The following is a 6,557-nucleotide window of genomic DNA, read 5'->3' as shown; positions in this document are numbered from 1 at the left end:
TAGAGAAAAGAAAGCCGTTTTGGTGTCACGGGTGTTGTGACTTACACACACACATTTCTAAATTGAGAAAGGAAATTATTTTAGAGGAAGCACTAGAGTTTAGATCCCACATTTGTTGATAGGCATTCATTTATTTCTTCACTTCTGATAAAAATGATAAGACTGACCTAAAGAATTGGAGGCCCATCACACTTTTAAACTTTGACTGTAAACTTTTTAGCAAGGTTTTAACGACACGGATGTCCTCTGTTTTAGAGGAGGTAATTCACCCAGACCAGGCTTGTGCCATCTCAGAGAGACAACTGACCGACAGCTTCGTACTGATTCGAGACATCATTGATTACGCTAGAGACAGAAACACCCGGCTTGTCATCTTAAATTTAGACTTTGAAAAGGCTTTTGATCGGGTCTCGCATCAATATCTCTTTCAGGTGTTGCAGCCATCGAATAGGGCCCGATTGTTCCTACTTGGTGAGATTTGCTTGGTTGAGACGCTTGCTCCCCCCCCTTGCTCCTCGGCTGACCAAGTAGGAACAATCGGGCCCTATTCGATGGCTGCCTTGTCTTTTACTCTGTGCAAAAGACAAGGCAGCCACAAACACCACGGGAACACCGTATTGAGGCTTTGTTCTGACCACTCATTCGGTGTCGCGTTTCTTTCAAGCAATTCTCCCGGTTAGCCCACACTCGGCTCGCTCCCAGAGCTGTGTTAAAGTCTACTTCGCATTCACTCTCTTCTCTCTTTTCTCAGCAGATTAAAAGAAAGTTTCATCTTGGGCTCCCTGAAACTTCCATCCTGCACCGCTGTTTGCTTTTTCACAAGAGCAGAGAAGAGCGCACCATTCCCAGCGGCACTGCAGTACTGGGTCGATGCTTAGAGTGAACGGAGCAAGCTTCTTTTTCAACTCCTATTCTTAAAAATCCATTTAATATGTAGTCCTCGTATAGAGGACATATTAAACTGATAAGAACAGATACTACACTTGATCTTAGCCAAAAGGCCGAGAAGCGATAACTGTCCACTGTTTCAGGTCCGAGGGCCCTTGCTGGCACAATGCGCACTTGTAGCAGTGTTCTTTTTATGGCCATAGGTGGCCAGAGTGTCACGTTGCACCTCCGCCCACCCGCTGCACTGAGCACTCTTCAGCCCTTTTAAATGGTATAACTTTGCACTCCCGCATGCTCCAGCAAGCACCATTCAAGCAACAACTTTGCACTCCAGCTTCGAACATCGGCACAATCGCAACAAGTAAGGCGACTCAACTCAGAGAAGTCACTCTGCACAGTAACAAGATTTCTTTTGCACAGACAGAAAGGGCTTCACCCGCAAAGGTAAAGCCTGCCAAAAATAGAAACAACTCATTAGTGCTGCTCTCCACGAAAGTCTTTAGTAAAAGGCGAAAGACTTGTATGTTATGAAGAGAAACCAGAGTACGATTATCCGTCACTGCGGGAGCAGGGCATCAGGCTAGTTGCCATAGCCACCTTCCCCATGGTGAGCGTTGCTTGGTTGAAACGCTTGCCCCTGTGCAATCGACAAGGCAGCAACAAAAACACCACGGGAACACCGTATTGAGGCTTTGTTCTGACCGCTCATTCGGTGTCGCGTTTCTTTCAAGCAATTCTCCCGGTTAGCCCACACTCGGCTCGCTCCCAGAGCCGTGTTAAAGTCTACTTCGCATTCACTCTCTTTTCTCAGCAGACTCTTGGGATTTTATCTATAAAATGAATTCCTTCACTCAAACTATGTTAAAACTGCTTTGTCCTTCATATTTACCATGTCTAGAAAGATTTAAACAAAAAAAAACAACGTTGTACTTTGCAGTAAAAGAAAGAGCAAATCTAAAGTTTCAGGAATCCGAGAATAAGCTTACTTTCATGAGTTCTTCACGATTTCGGATTTTGCTATAAAATGAATTCCTTCACTCAAGCTAAATTAAAACTGCTAAACCGCTAATCTGTTACATGTAAGGCAGATGTCAAATTCACCGAAATAGGATCTAAGGGTATTCGGCCAATCGAGCTGTAGCAGCTTTGGTAAAAGAGTATAAGTTGAAGAGTTTGTGAATAAAGGTGTGCGCACACATAGTGAGCTGTAGGAAAATAGGCAGGGAGCAATGCCGGCTGGGGTATATGTTCTTGTATGTTGTCTGACTGTTTGATTTGAATGTGTTGTGTAAGTGTCCTGTTGAATGTTACATGTTTGGGCTTTGACACTTCACTGTGGTTGTTAACTGTGTGGTGTGTCCTGAAATGTTATATGTTTGGGCTGTGTGACATGCTTAATGCTTGTCAGTAGCTACCCACTTATTCATATATAGCAACTGACAACATAAGAAGTCTGGACATACTTTGATAGTAGTTGTAGAAGTATCCTTATTGATAATAGATAAACTAATTCATAGTGATAGAACAGTAGATGAACAGGTGCCTGCACATGTCTCACGGAAATAAAATGGGTGTATGATTGCTGACGGCAGAGCAATACTGCCAAACTTATGAGTTCTTGTGGCAAACTTGATTCAGTGTCTTGGCGTGTATACGCTGTTTCGCTGACTTGATTGTCACAAGAAACAAAATGTGTTTGATAAGATCCGACCATTTTATTACGGGAGGATCAGTATGTATGGATTCTGATGTGACTGATAAACCCATTCGTATCGTAAGCATAATCTAATACGTGAGACAACGCCCTGGCACACAATCAAAAAAAAAAAGAGAGAGCGGTTTTGTGTCCCCACAGTCCATAATGTAGAAAAGAGAGAAAAAAGCCTTTCTGATTTGGTGTGTGTGCTCACAGTGCAGAGTGTAGAGAAAAGAGAGAAAAGAAAGCCGTTTTGGTGTCACGGGTGTTGTGACTTACACACACACATTTCTGAATTGAGAAAGGAAATTATTTTAGAGGAAGCACTAGAGTTTAGATCCCACATTTGTTGATAGGCATTCATTTATTTCTTCACTTCTGATGAAGTTTCAACAATAAACAACAAACGTTGTATTATGAGAAAGAACCAGACTCATTCTTCAGGAATCCGAAAATAAGCTCTATTTTACGAGTTATGCACGAATTCGGATTCTCCTATAAAACGAATTCCTTAACTCTAACCAAGTTAAGACTGCTTTGTCCTTCATATTTATTCATGTCTAATCAAGTTTCAACGATAAACAACGTTGTACTTTGTAGAATGAGAAAGAACTTCTTCAGCAATAAGCATCTCTCGACATATGACGAAATACAGATTTTGCTATAAAATTAATTCCTTCTATCAGCCTGACTTAAAACTGTTTGTCCTCCTTATTTATCCACTTCAAGTCAAGTTTCAACAATTAAAAAAATGTTGTAGTTTGAGAAAAAACAACTTAATCTTAAGCAATCAGTAGGGTAAGAAAGGGTAAGAAAAGGTGCAAATGCCAACCATACATCACTAAAAGGTGGAGCGGAAGTATTCGGCTGCAAGTAGGTGCGAATGCCTGACAATGTATGATCAAAAGAGGGAGCGGAGGTTTTCGGCTGCAAGGTCTGAATGTCCAACCATAATTTGTAAAAACCGGGGAAGAAAAGGCTCGAAAGCCCGACTATACACCATCAAAAGCGGGAGCGGAGGTGTTCTGCTGCAAGTAGGTGTGAATGTTCGACCATAATTTGTAAAAAGCGGGTAAGAAAAGGTTCGAATGCCCGACTATATATTAACCAAAGCAGGAGGAGAGGTCTTCGGATAAGAGTGGGTGAGAATTTACAACCATAATCTATAAAATGCGGTGAAAAAAAAGGTGTGAATACCCCATAGAACACTAAAAGGTAGAGCGGAAGTGTTCGGCTGCAAGAAGGTGTGAATGTCTGACCATAGTTTGTAAAAAGCGGGTAAGAAAAGGTTCGAATGCCCGAACATACACCATCAAAGGAGGGAGCGGAGGTGTTCCGCTGTAAGAAGGTGTGAATGTCCGACCATAGTTGGCAAAAAGCGGGTAAGAAAAGGTTAAAATACCCGATTGTACACAATCAATAGCGGGAGCAGAGTTGTTCCGCTACTAAAAGGTGTGAAAGTCCGACCATGGTTTGTAAAAAGCGGGTAAGAAAAGGTGCGAATGCCCGACAATGTATCATCAAAAGAGGGAGCGGAGGTTTTCGGCTGAAACAAGTTCTGAATGTCCATCCATATTTTGTAAAAATCTGGGAAGAAAAGGCTCGAAAGCCCGACTATACACCATCAACAGCTGGAGCGGAGGTGTTCAGCTGCAAGAAGGTCTGAATGTGCATCAATAATTGCTAGAAAACATGGAAGAGAATTTTCGAATATCAAACCGCACATGATCATAAGCGGGAGAGGAGGTGTTCAAATGCAAGAAGGTGTGAATGTCCACCCATAATTACTGCAAAATGGGTAAGAAAAGGTACGAATGCCCAACCATACATGATCCTAACAGGGAGCTGAGGTGTTTGGCTGCGACAAGGTGTGTATGTCCACCCATAATTAATGAAAAGCGGGCAACAAGTAGGTTTGAATACCCATCATCAAAAGCAGGAGTGGATGTGTTCGGCTACAAGAAGGTTTGAATGTGTGACCATAGTTTGTAAAAAGCGGGTAAGAAAAGGTTCGAATGCCCGAACATACACCATCAAAGGAGGGAGCGGAGGTGTTCCGCTGTAAGAAGGTGTGAATGTCCGACCATAGTTGGCAAAAAGCGGGTAAGAAAAGGTTAAAATACCCGATTGTACACAATCAATAGCGGGAGCAGAGTTGTTCCGCTACTAAAAGGTGTGAAAGTCCGACCATGGTTTGTAAAAAGCGGGTAAGAAAAGGTGCGAATGCCCGACAATGTATCATCAAAAGAGGGAGCGGAGGTTTTCGGCTGAAACAAGTTCTGAATGTCCATCCATATTTTGTAAAAATCTGGGAAGAAAAGGCTCGAAAGCCCGACTATACACCATCAACAGCTGGAGCGGAGGTGTTCAGCTGCAAGAAGGTCTGAATGTGCATCAATAATTGCTAGAAAACATGGAAGAGAATTTTCGAATATCAAACCGCACATGATCATAAGCGGGAGAGGAGGTGTTCAAATGCAAGAAGGTGTGAATGTCCACCCATAATTACTGCAAAATGGGTAAGAAAAGGTACGAATGCCCAACCATACATGATCCTAACAGGGAGCTGAGGTGTTTGGCTGCGACAAGGTGTGTATGTCCACCCATAATTAATGAAAAGCGGGCAACAAGTAGGTTTGAATACCCATCATCAAAAGCAGGAGTGGATGTGTTCGGCTACAAGAAGGTTTGAATGTGTGACCATAGTTTGTAAAAAGCGGGTAAGAAAAGGTTCGAATGCCCGAACATACACCATCAAAGGAGGGAGCGGAGGTGTTCTGCTGTAAGACGGTGTGAATGTCCAACCATAATTGGCAAAAAGCAGGTAAGAAAAGGTTAAAATACCCTATTGTACACAATCAATAGCGGGAGCAGAGTTGTTCCGCTACTAAAAGGTGTGAAAGTCCGACCATGAATTGTAAAAAGCTTGTAAGAAAAGGTGTGAATGCCCGACAATGTATGATCAAAAGAGGGAGCGGAGGTTTTCGGCTGAAAGAAGGTCTGAATGTCCATTCATAATTTGTAAAAATCGGGGAAGAAAAGGCTCGAAAGCCCGACTATACACCATCAACAGCTGGAGCGGAGGTGTTCAGCTTCAAGACGGTCTGAATGTCCATCAATAATTGCTAGAAAACATGAAAGAGAATTTTCGAATATCAAACCGCACATGATCATAAGCGGGAGAGGAGGTGTTAAAATGCAAAAAGGTGTGAATGTCCACCCATAATTACTGCAAAATGGGTAAGAAAAGGTACGAATGCCCAACCATACATCATCAAAAGCAGGAGTGGATGTGTTCGGCCACAAGAAGGTTTTAATGTCCGACCATAGTTTGTAAAAAGCGGGTAAGAAAAGGTTCGAATGCCCGAACATACACCATCAAAAGAGGGAGCGGAGGTGTTCCACTGTAAGAAGGTGTGAATGTCTGACCATAGTTGGTAAAAAGCGGGTAATAAAAGGTGAAAATACCCGACTGTACACAATCAATAGCGGGAGCGGAGTTGTTCGGCTACTAAAAGGTGTGAAAGTCCGACCCTGGTTTGTAAAAAGCGGGTAAGAGAAGGTGCGAATGCCCGACAATGTATGATCAAAATAGGGAGCGGAGGTTTTCGGCTGCAAGAAGGTCTGAATGTCCAAGAATAATTTTTTAAAAACCGGGGAAGAAAAGGCTCGAAAGCCCGACTATACATCATCAAAAGCGGGAGCGGAGGTGTTCAGCTGCAAGAAGGTCTGAATGTCCATCAATAATTGCTAGAAAACATGAAAGAAAATTTTCGAATATCAAACCACACATCATCATAAGCGGGAGAGGAGGTGTTCAGCTGCAAGAAGGTGTGAATGTCCGACCATAGTTTGTAAAAAATGCTTAAGAAAAGGTGCGAATGCTCAACCATACATCATCAAAAGCAGGAGTGGATGTGTTCGGCTAAAAGAAGGTTTGAATGTCCGACCATAGTTCGTAAAATGCTGGTAA

At 42.7% G+C, this 6,557-nt stretch overlaps 2 non-coding genes across 2 annotated transcripts; both read right to left on the bottom strand.

Moving 5' to 3' along the window:
- Positions 1 to 829: 829 nt before the first annotated feature.
- On the bottom strand, positions 830 to 1,013 carry LOC140320574 (U2 spliceosomal RNA). Its single transcript, XR_011918409.1, has one exon. It is a non-coding gene; the product is annotated as a U2 spliceosomal RNA (small nuclear RNA).
- A 308-nt stretch (positions 1,014 to 1,321) lies between these two features.
- LOC140265998 (U5 spliceosomal RNA) lies at positions 1,322 to 1,435 on the bottom strand. Its single transcript, XR_011906672.1, has one exon. It is a non-coding gene; the product is annotated as a U5 spliceosomal RNA (small nuclear RNA).
- Between the last annotated feature and the right edge of the window lie 5,122 nt (positions 1,436 to 6,557).

The sequence above is a fragment of the Leuresthes tenuis genome, unplaced genomic scaffold (genome assembly GCF_036924035.1).
Source record: "Leuresthes tenuis unplaced genomic scaffold, fLeuTen1.0.hap1 SCAF_12, whole genome shotgun sequence".
Lineage (NCBI taxonomy): Eukaryota > Metazoa > Chordata > Actinopteri > Atheriniformes > Atherinopsidae > Leuresthes > Leuresthes tenuis.
The sequence above is the reverse complement of the archived record's forward strand: the minus strand, read 5'-3'. Positions and strand labels throughout refer to the sequence as shown.